The sequence below is a fragment of the Ornithorhynchus anatinus genome, chromosome 3 (assembly GCF_004115215.2).
Source record: "Ornithorhynchus anatinus isolate Pmale09 chromosome 3, mOrnAna1.pri.v4, whole genome shotgun sequence".
Lineage (NCBI taxonomy): Eukaryota > Metazoa > Chordata > Mammalia > Monotremata > Ornithorhynchidae > Ornithorhynchus > Ornithorhynchus anatinus.
Genome location: NC_041730.1, coordinates 123,315,625 through 123,335,076, shown reverse-complemented (window position 1 = coordinate 123,335,076; position 19,452 = coordinate 123,315,625). Strand labels below are relative to the sequence as shown.

Below are 19,452 nucleotides of genomic sequence, written 5' to 3'. Positions count from 1 at the left end.
TTCCCCTCCCCTCAGCACTGTGCTCGTCCACTCATTTGTATATATTTTTATTACCCTATTTATTTTGTTAATGAGATGTACATCTCCTTGATTCTATTTATTGCTATTGTTTTTGTCTGTCTCCCCCAATTAGACTGTAAGCCAGTCAGTGGGCAGGGACTGTCCTTATCTGTTGCAGAATTGTACATTCCAATCACTTAGTACAGTGCTCTGCACATAGTAAGTGCTCAATAAATACTATTGAATGAATGAGAACGAGGTACATTGAGGAGGTGAGCGGCAGAGGAGCAGAGTGTGCTGGCTGGGATGTAGAAGGAGAGAAGGGAGGTGAGGAAGGAGGGGGCCAGGTGATGGACAGCTTTAGAGGAGCAGCGTGGCGCAGTGGAAAGAGCATGGGCTTTGGAGTCAGGGCTCATGAGTTCAAATCCCAGCTCTGCCACTTGTCAGCTGTGTGACTCTGGGCAAGTCACTTAACTTCTCTGTGCCTCAGTTCCCTCATCTGTAAAATGGGGATTAAGACTGTGAGCCCCACGTGGGACAACCTGATTCCCCTGTGTTTATCCCAGCGCTTAGAACAGTGCTCTGCACATAGTAAGCGCTTAACAAATACCAACATTATTATTATTATTAGCTTTGAAGCTAATAGTGAGGAGTTTTTGCTTGATATGGAGGTTGATAGGCAACCACTGGAGATTATTGAGGAAGGGGGTGACATGCCCAGAATGTTTCTGTAGATATTCTGGGAAGCAGAGTGAAGTATACACTGAAGTGGGGAGAAAGAGAAGGTGTGAGATCAGAAAGGATGCTGATGCACTAATCCAGTTGGGATAGGGTGAGTGATTGTACTAACATGATAGCGGTTTGATGGAGAGAAAAGGGCAGCTCTTGGAGATACTGTGAAGGTAAGACCAGCAGGCTTTGGAGACAGATTGGATGTGTGGGGCGAATGAGTGAACGGAGTCAAGGATGGTACCAAGGTTGCAGGCTTGTGAGACTGGAAGGTTGGTAGTGCCATCCACAGTGATGGGAAAGTCAGGGACAGGACAGGGTTTTGGAGGGAAGATAAAGAGTTCAGTCATGGACATGTTGTGTTTTAGGTGGCAGGAGGACATCCAGGTGGAGATGTCCTGAAGGCAGGAGGAGATGCGAGCCTGGAGGGAAGGAGAGAGAACAGGGGAGAAGATATAGATTTGGGTATCGTCCACGTATAAATGATTGTTGAAGCCGTGGGAGCGAATGAGTTCACCTACCCCTTGTTGACACCAAACCCCATCCTCCTACACAATCCCAAAATGTCAATTAGTCTTATGTACACTGAAAACATAAATATGCAGTCACACTACCTTCAGTTTTTATATATCCTCAGCTCGACTTCCACTCCATATTTACAGGGAAGAAGACATTGTAGAGATGCAAAAAGATGGTTTTTGAACCCTTCCGTCGAGGGGAAGGTGAGGGTAGGTGAAAGTCAAGACCACTGTTCATCTCCATCAGGAAGACCCAACCGTGGGGAGTTCTTCCACTGTCCCATCTGCCAGCAGCTCAGTGGCAGGATTTTGATTAGTCTCTGATGTTGAAGCCAGGAAAGGCAGATTGTAGAACAACAAATAATTGGTGTCTAGACAAGTTTTAAACTAGTTTTTATAGTCAGCGTCTTTTGCTTCTCTTTGTTCTCAGCTGTGTATTCCGGTACTTTGTATTTCCTTCTGGAACCTTCCTAATTCTTAAAGGCATAACATGATTGCCTTGGCATTTTTCCCTCGGAATAAAAAAATTACATACCTTAAATGATTAAAAATAGGTGAAAGAACCTTTCCACGCTTCACCAGGATACTTTAAATTATTTAAATATCAAGGGGGCATCAAGGACTAGTGGGAAGACTGGACTTTGGAAATTGTATTTACTAAGTTTCCTCTATGTACCACACACCATTCTAAGTAATGGAGTAGATACAATGTGTAATTGGATTGGAATCCTTGTCCCACTAGGGTCACACAGCCTAGGTAGGCTGGGAAAGAAGAGACTTGGTTTCTTATCCCTCTAGACTGCAAGCTTATTCATTCTTTAAACTGTATTTATTGAACACTAATTGTGTGCAGACCACTGTACTAAACACTTGGGAGAGTACAATACAACAATAAATAGACATATTGCCTCCTCACAATGAGTTCACTTGAGGACTTGTGGGCAGGGAATATGTCTACCAACTCAGTTGTATTGTATGCTCCCAAGAACTTGGTACAGTGCTCTGCACACAGTAAATGCTCAATCAATATGATTGATTGATTGATTATCCCTACTCTGCATCTGGCCTTCTATGTAACGTTGGCAAAGTCACTTAATCTCTCAGGGCCTCAATTTCCTCATTTGCAAAATGGGGTAAGATATCTGCTCTGCCCATCTCTTAGAGTGTGAGCTCTGTGTGGGACAGAGACTGAGCTGATTGTCTTATTTCTACCCCAGGACATAACACAGTGATATGGCAAATAATAAGTCCTCAATAAATACCATAATAAAAATTATGATTAAATTTATACTAATTGGTCTTTCATCTTTTCATGCTAGCCAACATTCTTAAAGCATCTTATCCGTCCCTGTTTTGGACTGTCATTATTCTTTATGCTTCCAATAAACTCCAGCATTATATGGGATGGGATGGGATGGAAAACCTCACTCATCTTCTAGTACCTTGTTTTCTCTAAAATGTTATTATCCATGCCTGCTGCTATTATTGCATTATCCTCAGATGGTAGTTGCAGGACTCTCCACTTCCCTATGTGTGGGTCCTTTTAATTTTAGCCTTAATTGAGTTTGCTGTGGGACTTTGGGCAAGTCACTTAACTTTTCAGTGTCTCAGTTTCTTTATCTATAAAATGGAAGTTCAATATCTGTTCTCCTTCCTACTTAGATTACCCCATCAGGGTCAGGGACCGTGTCTGGCCTGATTAACTTATATCTACCCCAGTGCTTAGTATAGTGCTTGGCACCTAATAATTGTGGTACTTACTAAAGTACTTAATAAATGTGGTACTTACACTTACTATGTGCCAAGCACTGGGGTAGATAAAAGATAATCAGGTCCCACGTGGGGCTCAGAGTCTAAGTAGGAGGAAGAACAGGTAGTGAATCCTAATTTTGCAGATGCATGAACTGAGGTACAGAGAACTGACTTGCCAAAGGTCATGCAGCAGGTCTGACTCCCAGGCCCATGCTTTTCCCACTAGGCCACATAATAATTGCTTAACCAATTCCACAGTTATTACTGGTGTCATTATTATTGGTGTCACTTCTCACATAATGACAACCACCTTTTTGTCACTCATCCACCTAAATGTAACGTCCTACTTCGATTACACTATGAGAAATTCTGTTGTAGTGAGCCCATGGGAAGCCCTTTTCTTGACCAAGAAGCCATTTTACAAGTGACTGTTTTTTGAGTCTGTGAACAACAACATCAAAGAAGGAATTCGAGGAGGAACTAGGCAAACAGCCTGAGCATCATCACAGTATGCTCGATCTGTCTCTAATGTCTGTGCACGCTGTTTTGCTGCAGGGCAGAAGGAATGTGCACACCAGATAAATTCAAGATCAGTCTGCAGGGTGGGCATGGAGGGAGACATAACCTTCCCTCATCTCTTTACCCAGTAATGGGCCTGGAACAACCACCACAATGCCCGAAGCAGCGAATCAGGAACCTTTACGATGCCCCAGGCAGCCAATACAGAAAGCCTTTCTAGCCTAGCTAATGAGAATAAAAGGGGGAAGATCCTGACCCCTGGGGGTGGTACCACCTAGGAATTGTGGCCAAACAACCGAAAGAAGGAGGTTGCCATGGCTCACAAACCAGGTCTGTGGCCATGATCTAAGAACAGGCCACAGGGGCTGTACCACCTAAAATTGGCATCCCAACAACCAAAACAAGGCAGTCATCATGAGCTAAGAACCAGACTACAATGCGGCCACCACAAACCAGCTAAGACTTGCACCGGGAGTCCATGCTGCCACTCACAGAAATCACGAATTAGCGAGCCCATCAAGAGCCAGCTGGACTCCTCGAACTCCTCTGGCATGGGACCATCTGCATGCACATGGGGCAAACAGTCGAATGAATAGCTATATATAGATATATACATATTTGTTTATGTGTGTGTGTGTGCGTGCGTTTACCCCTTTAATTAGATTAAGAATTGAATAAAGCCTTTTGCTGTAGACCGTAGCGGTTTGGTTTCGCTTTGAATTTGTCGTTGAGTGCCTGAATAAAGTCTAGGCCTGGATCCATGATGGAGTCTGGATTGGATCTCAGGGCAAAATGTAGGCGGGGATCCTTTGGCCCTCATAGCCATAGGCGGTTAGATGGTGTATGCCTTCATTAGTCGCCAACAGGGAGGCTGAAGTAGATAAGGACCTCAGACACCAGCTTGTAACTTGAGTGCCTGAAGATACGGGGGAGGTGAATCCCCAGAGATGGGCTCATAGCTTGAGTGCCTGAAATTAGGGGAAGGGGAATCGCCAGAGATGGGTTATAACATCTATCATACCACAACTTTTTATTTTCTTGTCATCCTGTCTCTTATTAAACGTCCTCTTCACTTATTTCATTTTCAAATTTGTTGGAAGTCTATTTCTAACTTTCTTCCCAAATACTCACTCATCTGGGAAACATCTTATTGCCAGAGGAGTGGTTCAATAATTTAATAATGTCAAATAGGGGTTCTTCTCGGAATATTCTGCTTAGTGAATGATATCTTAATTCATTTTCTACTAACTTCTTTGACTAAGGGTACCCCAAGCATGTAGAAACTTTTAATCCATTGTAAATTTCTCAAATTCAGCAGTACTAAATTACGGTTTATTATCTCCCATAATTTAGAAGGTACAAGATGTTTGGAAATAAAGGTTTATTTTGGATTATTACATTCTGTACTGGAATGCTCTACAGTTTAGTGATTTCTATTAAGTCTAAATAGAAAACAAATGAAAGGTAAGCTTTCCCACCATATGCAAATAAGTCCATTCTACCTCCTGACTAGGTTTCAGTGGTTTACGATCCAAATTATCAGCGAATACTACGTGTATGTTGATATTTTAATGCCACTTAAATTTACATTTTCTCTAATGCAGAAATCTCTTAGAATTACAAAACTGTTTCTCCAATTTACATTTTTTAGTTGTTAGGTTGAAAACTTCCAACTTTTTAATGATAGCATTGATTGCTTATTAATAATGATGGTATTTGTTAAGCGCTTACTATGTGCCAAGCACTGTTCTAAGCGCTGGGGTAGATACAAAGTAATCAGTTTGTCCCACGTAGGGCTCACAGTCTTCATCCCCATTTTACAGATGATGTAACTGAGGCACAGAGAAGTGAAGTGACTTGCCCAAAGTCACACAGCTGACAAGTGGTGGAGCTGGGATTAGAACCCACGACCTCTGACTCCCAAGCTTGGGCTCCTTCCACTGAGCCACGCTGTTTCTCATGATAATAACAATAATAACATTTGTTCTATTTGTTAAGCATTTACTATATGACAATGATCCAATGATAATTATAATAATAATAACATACTACTACTAGGATTTGTTAAGCAGTTACTATGTGCCAAGCTTGGTTCTAAGTGCTACAGTAGATTCAAGTTAATCAGGTTGGACACGGTCCCTCTCCCACAGTTTAAATAGGAGGCCTACTGAATAAATAAAGCCCTACCGAAAAGCTCACCTCCTCCAGGAGGCCTTCGTAGACTAAGCGCCCCTTTTTCTCTGCTCCTCCTCCCCTCCCCATTGCCCTAACCCATTCCCTTTTCTCTATCTCCCCCGCCCCACAGCACTTGTGTATATATAAACATATTTATTCTTATAATTTGATTTATTTTTATTAATGATGTGTATATATACCTATAATTCTATTTATTTATAATGATGCTACTGATGTCTGTTTACTTGTTTTGATGTCCATCTTCCCCCTTCTAGACTGTGAGCTCATTGCGGGCAGGGACTGTCTCTATTTATTGATGAATTGCACTTCCCAAGCACTTAGTACAGTGTTCTGCGCACATTAAAAGCTCAATAAATATGATTGAATGAATTGAATGAAAGGAGGGAGAACAGGTTATTGAATCCCCATTTTGAATCTAGGGAAACTGAGGCACACAGAAGTTAAATAACTTGCCCAAAGTTATACAGCAGAGCCACAGTGGGCTAAGAACTGGGGTAGATATAAAATAATCAGATCAGACAGATTCCCTGTTCCTCACAGTACTCACAATCTAAGAGGGAGAAATCAGTCAATCAGTTGTATTAATGAAGTGCTTATTATCTGCAAAGCACTATACTAAACGCTTGGGTTAGTAAACTACAATAGACTTGGTAGACACGATGGGTGCCCTCTTTGAGTTTACAATCTAGTGATAATCAGCCTGGCATATATCCATCTTCCCCCTCTCAGAGTTGCACCTGGAGCGTTTCCAGTCCTCTACCAGCCTTGACTTCGGGAGGGAGAGTCAAGTAGACGTGTACCCATTCCATACCTAGCCTGGGCAGCAGCTGGTGAGTGGAAGGCAATCTGGTATAAGTCAAAATTCCCCTGCGCTGGGCAGCAGCGGCATGGGAGAGAGTCGAGGGAGGAAATTCCAGTTTACTGAGCGGAAGGAGGCAATGGTAAACCGCTTCTGTATTTTGACCAAGAAAACTCTATGGATACACTACCAGAATGATTGGAAATGGAGGTGGGGCATTCTGGGAGAGATGTGTCCGTGGTGTCACTTTGGGTCGGAGATGACCCGATGGCATAAGACAAGACAATATGTCCATCTTAAATCACCAAAGGCTGAGATGCTAGAAAATTGGCAGGCCTGTCAGGAAAAGAATGGTGTCCCATTCTCCAACAAGACGTCTTGATTAATCTCCCAGCATTCTGAGTCAGGAAGAACAGGTATCTCTGCCTCCCCATCTTCCTGATAACTAGCTTGGCATTTGAATCTTTCAGCTGCATCCACGGAAACAGTTGTCTGAAATCTCCCTGCTAAGGACTTTCTGTAGAGGGTAGAACACAGGCTTGGAAATCAGAAGGTCGTGGGTTCTAATCCCAGCTCCCCCTCTTGCCTGCTGTGTGACCTTGGGCAAGTCACTTCCCTTCCTCTGAGTCTCAATTACTTCATCTGTAAAATGGGAATTGACACTGTGAGAGCCACATGAGACAGGGACTGTGTCCAATCAGGTTAGTTTGTATGCACCTCAGTACATAGTACAGTGTCTGGGACACTTAGTAAATGCTTAACAAATATCATTATCATCATTCCAATTATTCTATTGCATTGCATCCTGTGCACACTCGAGAAATACTACTACTATTACTCTGAAATACCAGAGTTCCCCTTTTTAGGTTTTGCTTTTGATTAATGTCTCTAGCTTCTTCCCCCGCTATATTTAGCAAACTTTAGAGAAAATGCTTTCAGAGATTTAATCTCTGATTTGCTGTCAGACAAACTCTCGAATAAAACATTTCCAGTAAGGGAAGCTGCACTGCATAAACTAGAAGTGGAAGGAGAGGGCTGTGAGTCAGGGGACCTAAATTCTAATCCTTCACAACATCACTAAAAGCAGCTCTCTTTTCTCCAACCAAACCGCTGCCACGTTAATCCAAGTACTTATCCTATTAAGCCTTGATTACTGCATCAGCCTCCTTGCTGACCTCCCTGCTTCCTGTCTCTTCCCACTCCAATCTATTCTTCACTCTGCTGCCCAGTTCATTTTTCTATAAAAACATTAATTCCATGTTTCCCCACTCTTCAAGAACCTTTGGTTGTTGCCCAACTACCTCCACATCAGACAGAATCCTCCTTAACATAGGTTTTAAAGCACTCAATCCCCTTTCCCCCTCCTACCTTACCTCCATGATTTGCTAGTACAACCCAGCCCATATACTTTACTCCTCTAATACTAACTCTACTCACAGTACCTTGATCTCGCCTATCTCACTGCCAACCCCACGGCTATGTCCTCTGACCTGGAACGCCCCCCCCACTTAATATCTAACTGATAATCACTCTCCCCACCTTCAAAAACATATTGAAGGCACACCTCCTCCAAGATGCCTTCCCCAACTAGGCCCTCATTTCCTCTTCTTCAGCTCCTTGCACTTGGATTTGTCCCCTTTTATTTACCACACACTCAGCCCCACAGAACCTATGCACATAGTCATAATTTATTTATTTGTTTATACTAGTGTCTGTCTCCCCCTCTGGACTGCAAGCTCACTGTGGGCAAGGAACATGTCTATCGATTCTGTTATACTGTACTTTCCCAAGCACTAACTTCAATGTTCTGCACACACAAAGTGTTCAATAAACACTACTGATTAATTGATTGATTGAAACCAGAACATTTACTTAGGCACGTGAAGACAAAGAGCAGACATACTGCTCACACCCTTATTCCTACTGACCATTCTCTTTCAAATGCTTATATATAATATTTGGAAAACATCTCCCTTCTAGAAGCCTGTTGCTCCTTGACAGATTTTCACTAGGTCTAAGTGAAGAGATTCACGAACACTTGCCCGTCTTCTGGTACACTCTTTTTGGTTTTTTTCGATGGCATTCGTTTAAGCTATTACTATGTCCCAGGCACTGTATTAAATGCTGGGATAGATTCAAGCTAATAAAGTTGGTCAGTCCATGTCCCATATGGTGCTCACAGTCTTAATCCCCATTTTGCAGAAGAGGTAACTGAGTTCCAGAGAAGTTGACTGACTTGACCAAGATCACACAATAGACAAGTGATGGAGCCAGGACTAGAACCCAAGTCATTCTGATTCCCAGGCCTGTGCTCTATCCAGTAGGCCACTACATAGCCACAATCTGCCCTTTCCTCTCCATCCAAACTGCTACCTTGTTGGTACAATCCCTCATCCTATCCCGATTAGATTACTGCATCAGCATCCTTTCTGTCCTCCCTACCTCCTCTCTCCCCATTTCAGTCTGTACTTCACTCTTTGGCTCAGATTATCTTTCTACAGAAACATTTTGGGCACATACCCCCCTCCACAAAAACCTCCAGTGGTTACCTATCAACCTTCGTATCAAGCAAAATCTCCTGACTATTGGCTTCAGAGCTCTCCATCACCTTTCCCCCTCCTACCTCACCTCCCTTCTCACTTTCTATATCCCAGCCCATACACTCTGCTCCTCTGGTGCGAACCTTCTCACTGTGCCTCATTCTCACTAGCTCCGCTGTTGACTCCTGGACTATGACCTACCCCTGACCTGGAACAACCTCCATCCTCAAATTCACCAAACAGTAACACTTCCCCCCTTCAAAGCCCTACTGAAGACTCACCTCCTCCAGGAGGCCTTCCCAGACTAAGCCCCCCTTTTCCTCAGATCCCTCTCCCCTCCCCATCACCCTGACCCTCTCCCTTTGCTATACCTTCCTCCCCACCCCACAGCACCTGTGTATATGTGTACATATCTAAAATTCTATTTATTTACATTAAAGTCTGTTTACTTGTTTTGATGTGTATAGATCTATAATTCTATACTGATGCTATTGATACCTGGATACTCGTTTTGATGTCTGTCTCCCCAATTTCAGACTGTGATCCCATTTTGGGCAGGAATTGTCTCCCTTTGTTGCTGAATTGTACTTTCCAAGCACTTAGTACAGTGCTCTACACACAGTAAGTGCTCAATAAATATGATTGAATGAATGGATGAATAGGCCTAGGCTAGGCTGCTTCTCATCATCATATATGCAGCACTCAGCCCTCCCCTAAGCTCTTGGGAGAGTACAGTATAACAAAGTTGGTAGATCTATACCATCCTGTGACTCTAACTCTCTGTACATCTCCAAGCATGGGACTAAGGAAAGTTTTGAACAGAACTGGACCCACCACCAAGCTCTACATCATCCCAATTATGATCGGGTGAAGAATTGAATGAGCCCCAATCATGAATAATCTCAGTGAATTTCTCCAGATAACCAAATTTGCAAAGCTCTGACCCGTTAACCCTATTACTTGTCTCGTCTCATGTCTTCGAGTTATTTCCGGCCCAAAGCAACACCATGGGCACATCTCTCCCAGAACGCCCTGCTCTCCATCTGCAATTGTTCTGGTAGTGTAACCACTGAGTTTTCTTGGTAAAAATATGGAAGGGGTTTACTATTACCTCCTTCCACACAGTAAACTCAAGTCTCTGCTTTCGACTCTCTCCCATGCTGCTGCTGCTGCCCAGCACGGGTGAGTTTTGATTTGTAGCAGACTGCCTTCCACTTGCTAGCCACTGCTCAAGCTAGGATTGGCCTGGGTAGCCCTCTGCTTGACTCTCCCTCCCATAGCCGAGACTGGTAGAGTCCTGGAAACTCTCCAGATGCCACCCTGAGAGGGGTATCATTATTAGTATTATTACTAATAATAATAATATCAATCAATGTTATTTATTGTGCACTTACTGTGGACTCTCATTCCTCACCACAACACCTAGGGGGCCCAATTCACACCACCACTGGAGTTCAGGTGGAACCAGTCATCCCAGACAAAAGAGGGACTCTTAAGCAGAAGGTAATGGCACAACAGTGGTTTGGGTTGACCAAGTCTCATGAGCTGGTGATGGGCCAAGAAAAAAGCCAAGAGTTGCAGGCATTCAATTAACAATGGCTTTTGGTGATGAGGATGGGAATGATGACAGTTCGAAGATGTTTTCTAAACTATTTCTACTAATGTCATCAGCAGCAGCAGGAGCAATGATATTTATTGAGCATTTACTATGTGCAGACCACTATACTATATACTTGGGAGAGTATAATACAAAAGAGTTGGCAGGCTTGTTCCCTGCCCACAACGAATTTACGGTCTAACATCAGGCACTCTGAAAACTGGAATAATGTCTCCCTACTCTCAAATGGCATTAACAACCTGGCTACCATTTCACTTAGCTTTCTGATATTTCACTTTTTTGGGGTCTAACAAATAACCAGATATGTATCAGGACTAATTATTCCCACCCTTGCCAAATACCAAAATTTGCCAAGCCCTTTTTCAAAAGGGGAGGAACTTCCCCCAAAGAAAGTGAACTAAATAAGCAGAAAAAATAAGTGTCAATTGAACATGACGGTTCACAATTATTCGCACACAGGATGAAACACAACTGTTACAGTTCTCAAATTGCTAATTAATCCAGAATCTTCCTCTCATGTGATGCACATTAGAAAAAGTCCAATTGAAATTCTAACTGGCATTGGAAAAAACTACATCTGTGCAACCTGGAAAACTAAAACTTACCCCGAGAAGCTTGCATTCTCTGACTTTTGTGAAGCTCACAAAACAGAAAAGATTTTCACCATGAAGATTTTTTTTTTGTTTCTCTTATTATTTATTTACACCCATTGAAATAGTGAAGAAGAAAAGGCGGAAAAAAAGACAGGACGTAGCTATCCACCTCCGCATAAGAATACCAGCAGAAAACCACAGCTATGCTGCCATCAAACAACAATACTTTGTGTTTACGAAACTCTCCAGTCCCAGAAACAGCCGTGTAACTTTAGACAGTCATGAAATTACATCCTGCGCACACTCAAAAGCCATCTTTCCATTGCTTCTAACTTCGTTATTTCATTGTGTATTTTGTTGGGTGTTTTTTTCTTCCCAGAAATCATCCAGGAGATTCTCTCTCCCAGGCAATGAGTCACATGGAGAATTTGCGCCTTAGGGGTCTAAGTGTTTAAAGAGGTATTTGCTCTGCTTGGATCTTCTGCCATTCTGCCCCTGAAATATTTGGGAGTGAGGCCATTGTGCTTAGTTAATTTGGGGAGCTGTTGGGCATTTCTCTGTACACAACGGAGTGGGAAATATGCCCAATTCCCTAATGGAGAATTTAAGAAAATGCAGGAACAAGAGAATGCAGGACCAATCGCTTACCTACTAACCTCTTTTGGAATCAAAATTGTGCATAGTGTGGAGGAGGAGACCCTCTCTCTCCCACTGACCCTGAAAGTTCATTCATTTTGGAGCCATTTAATAGCATTTGGAAATACTTTTGCTGTTCTTAAAATGGGACCAATATATTTATTTCTACCTGCCCAGAAATCCAAATCTTCAGTTTTCCAATTAAGAGAAATCACTTTTGGATTGAGACCAAAATCCCTGGGCCCCCAAAGATTGCATTTTTGGTTGTAGGAGGGAAGGGGAAAAGGAGTAAGAGGAGAAAGGGGGAGTTTGAGTAATTGGAAATGGAGAGTTAGAATCCAAACATGCACTAAAACTTCATTTAGCAAGATTCAGTTGTGCAGACCCTATATCAAGCAATCAGTCCTGCAGAGCACACCTGGAAATCTGTCCTCAGTGGTGGGAATGGAATGGCAGTGCTAGGTAATCTTGAGAGAAAAGTTCCCAAGGTACAGCCATGTTGTGTAATCCCAGGATCCAAATTCCCAAAATGAATGTAATCACTGCACAATGTAATCCCGGGAACCCAACTAAACAGACGTAATCACTGCACAGAGTAATCCCGAAAGTCAAACATCCACATTGAGGCAATCCAGCTCCCAAAGTGATCAAATGACTTGAGACAAATGTATCAAGTTGCTATGGCAACTGATACAAAGTACTGCCCAGCTGTTTTCAGTCTGCTTTCCCAACATCAGAGACCCAACATCAGGCCTGCGCCATAAAAATACCTCCTTGCTCATAAAAAGACATTCTCTGACTCACTCCCTGGATTTTTCATCTTTGCATGCCTGTGGTCTGTCCCCCATTTGATCTGTACACGTAGTCACCAGTGGAGAACCCTGATAGAATCCTCACTGTTAGTGTTTCCATTGGATGTCCACACTGATGGGCTTTCCCCCAAAGCTTCAGGGTAGCCTGTAATTTCCAAAGTGAATGGCTCAGACTGAAAAGCAGTGGACACCACACACACACACACAAACATAAACACCCCCACTCCCCCCACACCACACTCACATTCTCTGTGTGTTGTTTTTGGATCTAGTTGTTTACTATCATCTTATCAGCTTTGTGGTGCTTTACACTTAAGCAAATGTAGAATGGATCATTTCTTTCTAAATGAAATGACAACATATTGGTTTTCAGTTTCGTTTCCTGGCTCCACCTCTGATTACAGGGGGTCCTTGACTCTTCTCACTTTATACTTACTCTCTCAGGGAGCTCAACTATTCACCTGGCTTTGGCTTCCACGTCTATGTGGTTACCTCTCAGATCTGTTTCTCTAATCCTGCCCCTCATCTGACTGGCAATTCTGCACTTCCTCTTGCCTCTAGAACATCTCCATTGGGATGTCTTGTAAGGTTCCCTAGATCATATCCCCGGGCCATAACAGGAACAGGAGAGGAGACCCCTTCTCCTAGTAGCAGGTTTGGACTCAAAGTGAGGTAAGGGGAGGAAGAGCTATTTTTAACCCATCTAAATTCTCACAGCAGCACTTCTCCCAGCCCGCACACTTCTCTATTGCCAATCTTCTTATGCTACCTCAGTGAATTTTTTCTTGAATTTGACCTTTTGTGCAGTGAAGCAGAATGGCTTAATGGAAAGATCACGAGCTTTGGAGTCAGAGAATGTGGGTTCTAATTGCAGCTCCACTGCTTGTCTGCTGTGTGACCTTGGGCAAGCCACTTAACTTCTCTGTGCCTCAGTTACCTCATCTGTAAAATGGGGATTAAGACTATGAATCCCATGTGGGACAACCTGATTACCTTGTATCTACACCAGTGCTTAGGACAGCGTTTGGCACATAGTAAGCACTTAACAAATACCATAACTATTATTAGCATTATTATCCTTCCTCCAGACTGGAACTCCCTCCCTCCTCATATTCAACAGTTATTTGCCCAAAGTCACACAGCAGACAAGCAGTGGAGCTGGGATTAGAACCCAGCTCCTTTGATGCCTAAGGCCATGCTCTTTCCACTAGGCCATGCTACTCCTCGGCTCTCCTCCAAGAAGCCCTCCATGACTGACCTCTCATTTCTGCATCCTACCATCCTCCCTTCTGCAGTGCTTGGGTCCAAATCCCTCAAGCACTTACGGGCATATCATAAAATTCTGCTGCTTCCCTTACCTGTAATTTATTCTGCGGGTCTCCCTGACTAAAATATAAGCTCCATAAAAGCAGAGAGAGTATCTCCCAATTTTTATTGCTTTGTACAGTATTCTGCACAGTGTAGATGCTCAATTAATACTACTGATTGATTGATGGGTTTATTGGACCATGTGAGGAGAATGGAATAACAGCAGCTGCTGAAGGAGTAACTTAAAGGAGGTCAATACAAATCCAGAGCGCAGAAATGATATTTGAAAGACAGTGGAACCTAGTTTCAGGGGACTGCTGAGAGACCACTGCAGCAGATAGACCAGTTTTGTGGGCAGAAATCAGGAGAGGGATTACTCTTCCAGCACAAAGCCTGTGGGAAGTTTGAGATATAAACTCACTGTGGGCACGGAATGTATCTACCAATTCTGTTGCATGGTCCTTTCCCAAACACCTCACAGAGGGTTCTGTACATAGTAAGTGCTCAGTAAATACCACATTGATTGATATAAGTAGGAATAGAAAAAAACAAAATGAGAGACAGGACTGATATGGGACAAACCCATTAGTGCAAGGATCTATGGATAACATGACGACCCAAGCTGTCCAAGCTCAAGCTCAAGAGGTCCAAAACTGAACTTCTCATCTTCCCACCCAAGTTCTCTCTCCCTAAGACTTTCCCATAACTGTTGATAACACCATCATCATTCATTTCTCTCAAGTCAGCAACCTTTCTCTCTATGGCAACGAACTTGTCTACGAACCCTTTTATTTCTGGAATTTGTTAAGCGCTATGTCCCAGGCACTATACTAAGCACTGGAATCTGTGCTAATCACATTAGACACAGTCCCTCACCCACTTTGTGCTTACAGCCTTAATCCCCATTTTACATATGGGGTAACTGAGGCCCAGAGAAGTGAAGTGGCTTGCCCAAGCTCACACAGCAAACAAGTGGCAGAGCAGGCATTACAACCCAGATTCTTCTGACACCAAGGCCCATGCTTTCTCCAGTAGGCAATACTGCTTCTCTTTGTTATACTCGCTCAAGCACTTAGTACCATTTTCTGCACAAAGTGCTCAATAAATATGTTTGACTCTTTGATTTTGCCAATTCCTGTCAGTTCTTCCTTAACAACATTTCCAGTCCTCCGCCCTTTCCTTCCCATCCAAATGGCTATCACACGGGTCCAAGCACTTGTTCTATCCCAACTTGACTATTGTGTATTCCTCGCTGACCTCTCTGCATCCGGTCTCTCTTCATTCCAGTCCTTACTTCACTCTGTTGCTCTGACCACTTTCCTAAATAATCTTTCTGCACACGCCAGTCAGTTCTTTCTTTTCATATTAAGGAGAATATAGTCATATCTATTACATGTAGAAGGATTCAGAGTATCTTAGAGTCTATTAGTCCAAAAGAAATTACTATCATTCATTTAGGTAAGTTTCTCAGAACTTTTAAAAATGAATTAGAATCCAAATATATATATACACTGATGCTAAAGTGTATTTTATCTGTTCTACCTCAGTTACACGAATAAGTTTGTCTCACAATATATTTAAGTTTAAGTTAAAAGAATATGACTGATAGGCACATATACTGAAGTCAGTCAGTCGATCATATTTATTGAATGCTAACTAGGTGCAGAGTACTGTACTAAGCATTTGGGAGAGTACAATATAACATTTCCTGCCCACAGCCAATATTCTACATCCTTTATTGATATACAAAACATACTCTTCAGCCAAATTTTGAACTTATTTCCACCTTGTTTAGCATTCTTGTATATAGGTCTGTTTTATTTATTTTTGACCTTTCTACTTGTAAATATTTTTATAAACTCCTTATGTGCAGGGGATGGATCATTCCAATATTCTTTATTTCTAAAGTGCCTAAATCAGTGCAATACACCAACTGGGCACCAAAAAATGCTATTACTACTCTTCTTAGCCAGAAATACAGAGTTCGGTATCCACCAGGGAGTCCCCAGCAGGGAGCTGATTGGAATAGGAGGCATTTGGTTGTATTACAAATTTGTAATGTCAGTGTCTAGACTGTAAACTCATTGTGGCAGAGAATGTATCTGTTATATTATTATATTGTACTCTCCCAAGAGCTTAGTAGAGTGCTCAGCATACAGAAAGCACTCAATTCATTCATTCATTCGATCCTATTTACTGAGCACTTACTGTGTGCAGAGCATTAATATGATTGATTATATTTATTAAATCTACATCTCCTCAGTAGAAGGGGTTAAACTATGACCATTATAGCATCACTTCCCCTGGTCAATCCTATAACAGGAGCATATAACTGGCCTCAGGGGTTTATTTTTTGTCGGTTTTTTAAATGAAAAGAATAAAAAACAATCACGAGCCTTCTCGTTTTGTCTCTTCCATTTGCCCTAGGGCTGGGGCTAGAGGGTCTAGGTTCTGGCGAGGAGCCTCAGTGCTTTCCTGCTTCCCCTACCCCAGCTGCTGCTTCAGAGGTTGCGCTGATGAAAGGTGAAGAAGGCCCTCAGGTGGCTCAGACCTTCCTAGGAGTTGGGACAGAGCTGCTTGGTGTTGCACCATTTTCCTGCTTTGAAGAGGGAGACAAGAAGGGCTGCCCTGCTCTGGCCACTGCTCCAGACCCAGGCTAACTAGTGGGGAGGTGGCCCTCATTCCCCCCTATTTCTACTGGAGCAGCCTCTCTGTCCCCTCATCCATCGGTTGAAACCTCTTGCCCATGTCCTGCCTCTGGCCTGGAACACCCTCCCTCTTCATATTTGACACTCACTTCACCTTCAAAGCCCTATTGAAGAAATATCTCCTCCAAGAAGCCTTAATAATAATAATACTAATAATGTTGGTATTTGTTAAGTGCTTACTATGTGCCGAGCACTGTTCTAAGCGCTGGGGTAAATACAGGGTAATCAGGTTGTCCCATGTGAGGCTCACAGTCTTAATCCCTATCTGACAGATGAAGTAATTGAGGCACCGAGAAGTTAAGTGACTTGCCCCGAGCCACACAACTGACAGGTGGTGGAGCCGGCATTAGAACCCATGACCTCTGACTCCTAAGCCCATGCTCTTTCCACTGAGCCACGCTGCTTCCCTTCCCTGACCTTCCCAGGCCTTCCCTGACTAGGCCCTCATCTCCTCTTCTCCCACTCCTTTTCTGCTTGTATTACACTTGTAATTTACAGCCCAACAGCAGTTATGCACATATACAAAATTTATTTATTTTTATATTAATGTCTGTCTCCCCTTCTAGACTCTAAGTTCGTTGTTCGCAGGGAATGTGCCTGTTAATTATGTTGTATTTTCCCAAGTGCTTAATACAGTGTTCTGCATACCGTAAGCTTTCAATTAACATGATTCACTGACTAACTAATGTCTGTCTCCTGCTGTAGACTGTGAACTTGCTTGGGGCAGGGAACATATCTACCAACTCTATTTTACTGTACTCCCCCAAGCATTTAGTACAGTGCTATTCGCACAGAAAGCACTCAATAAATATGATCGATTGAAACCATCTGCCTGTCCCCCTTCATCCACGCAGCCCCCGCCTTCTCTCAGCCCCCCGGTCCAGAGCTGGAACCCGCACATGCATCCCCCTTCACCCCCATGGCCCTTCTGCCTCCTCTCTGGCTCCTGGAGGGGTGGCAGAGGGAAACTGAGGGAGAGTCCCTGACAGAGCTGCTTTGGTTTTGGAGAACAAATCCCGCCTCACTCTTCCCTGGAGCCGCCCCTTGGTCGGAAGATCGGGGGACCAGTAATTTCAACTAGGAGAACACCAGCCATTATATACTGCTTGTTTGTCATATCATCTTGAAGGATTTCACCTAAATAATGTATAGTAGCACAAATTCACCCATCCATCATGTAACCCAAATGGATGAACATTTTCATACAAATGGATTATAGCCTCTAGTGAGGAGCAGAGTGCCCTCGTGGATAGGGTATGGGGCCTGAAGTCAGAAGGACCTGGGTTCTAATCCCAAATCTACCACTTGTGTGCTGTGTGATTTTAGGCAAGGCATTTCACTTCTTTGGGCTTCAGTTATCTCATCTGTAAAATGAGTATTAAGTCTATGAGCCCAGTATGGGACATGAGCTGTGCCTAACCTGATTAATTTGTATCTATGCCAGCATTAAGTACAGTGACTGGCACATAGTAAGCACTTAACAAATACCATTAAAATAAAGAAATAGTGACCCATAGAACTTCCCAATTTCTGTACTTCACATTTTCTCTACTAGAGAAGATTTCCAAAGGCAATTTACTCTTCTTTGGGAATACATGAGGAACTGGAAATTGCCTTTCTGCTAGTATTGGTTTCAGATGTTTGGTGTGGGCCAGAAGGCAGTCATCTGGAGAAAGATGTAGCTCCATCTTGGTTAAAAGGAGGTTCCTAATTAATCCAGATTTAATCCAGCACAGAGAGGCCGTTTTAGAGTGTTGGAAGGATAAGGAGGAAAAAGCAAGCATGAAACCAGGCACTGCCAACACAAAAATCAGCACAACACAGGGCAGTCTTGGAAATGAGCAGCAAAACTGGGACTAAGCAAGCGTTCCCTTTATGTGAGTGCTGCATAATGAGTTGGAACAGAAAGATAGAAGTTACCATTTACCTCCACATTAAGAAAAACACTTTCCCACTGGTTTCAAGACTGTCCACCAGCTCTCCCCATATCACATATCTGCTCTCCTCACCTGCTGCTTTTCAATTTACATTCTTCACTTATTCCAACCCAACTTTCTCAATGAATGAATTCACCAATCAATCACAATTATTGAGTGCTTACTGTACTAAGTGCTTGGGAGAGTCCAATTTAACAGAGTTGGTAGAGAGGTTGCCTGTGCACAATGAACATACAGTCTATAGGGGGAAACAGACATTACATATAATTGAATCTTGCTCTTGACTCTCCTGCCTCCATTTCCTTGCCCTGGCTATTTCACCTACCTGGAACTTCCTTCAGATCTGCCCAAGGACAACTCTATCTACAAAGCCCTTCTAAAATTCCATCTCCTGCAGAAAGCCTTTCCTAATTAATCACCAACACCCCAAGCTTTAGCAATCCAAGAGCCGTCATGAATTCATACCCAACCCCAGTTCATAAGTATATTCAGTTATTTATTCTATTTCATCCTGACATTCTTACTATCTGTTATATCCTGGCTTTTCTTCATGCTCCAACTATTTGTAAATAATCTGTGTCCTCCAGTCTCGGTCATTAGACTGTAAGCTTCTTGAGGGCAGAGAGTGTTAATTTTGCTTCAGGTGTACTCTACCAATATATTGCTCTCAACTCAGTAAAGGCTCTCTGAATACCTAAAACTCAACATGTCCAAGACTGAGCTCCTTATCTTCCCTCCAAAACACCATCCTCTCCCTGACTTTTCCGCCACTCTGGACGACGCTACC

At 42.9% G+C, this 19,452-nt stretch overlaps 1 protein-coding gene and 1 non-coding gene across 2 annotated transcripts in view; both read right to left on the bottom strand.

The window, feature by feature from the left end:
- The window catches only part of HPSE2 (heparanase 2 (inactive)), a 563,007-nt gene that overhangs the window by 201,018 nt on the left and 342,537 nt on the right, over window positions 1-19,452 (bottom strand). The window lies entirely within an intron of this gene.
- LOC114810873 lies at window positions 10,246-10,383 on the bottom strand. Its single transcript, XR_003758563.1, has one exon. It is a non-coding gene; the product is annotated as a small nucleolar RNA SNORA7 (small nucleolar RNA).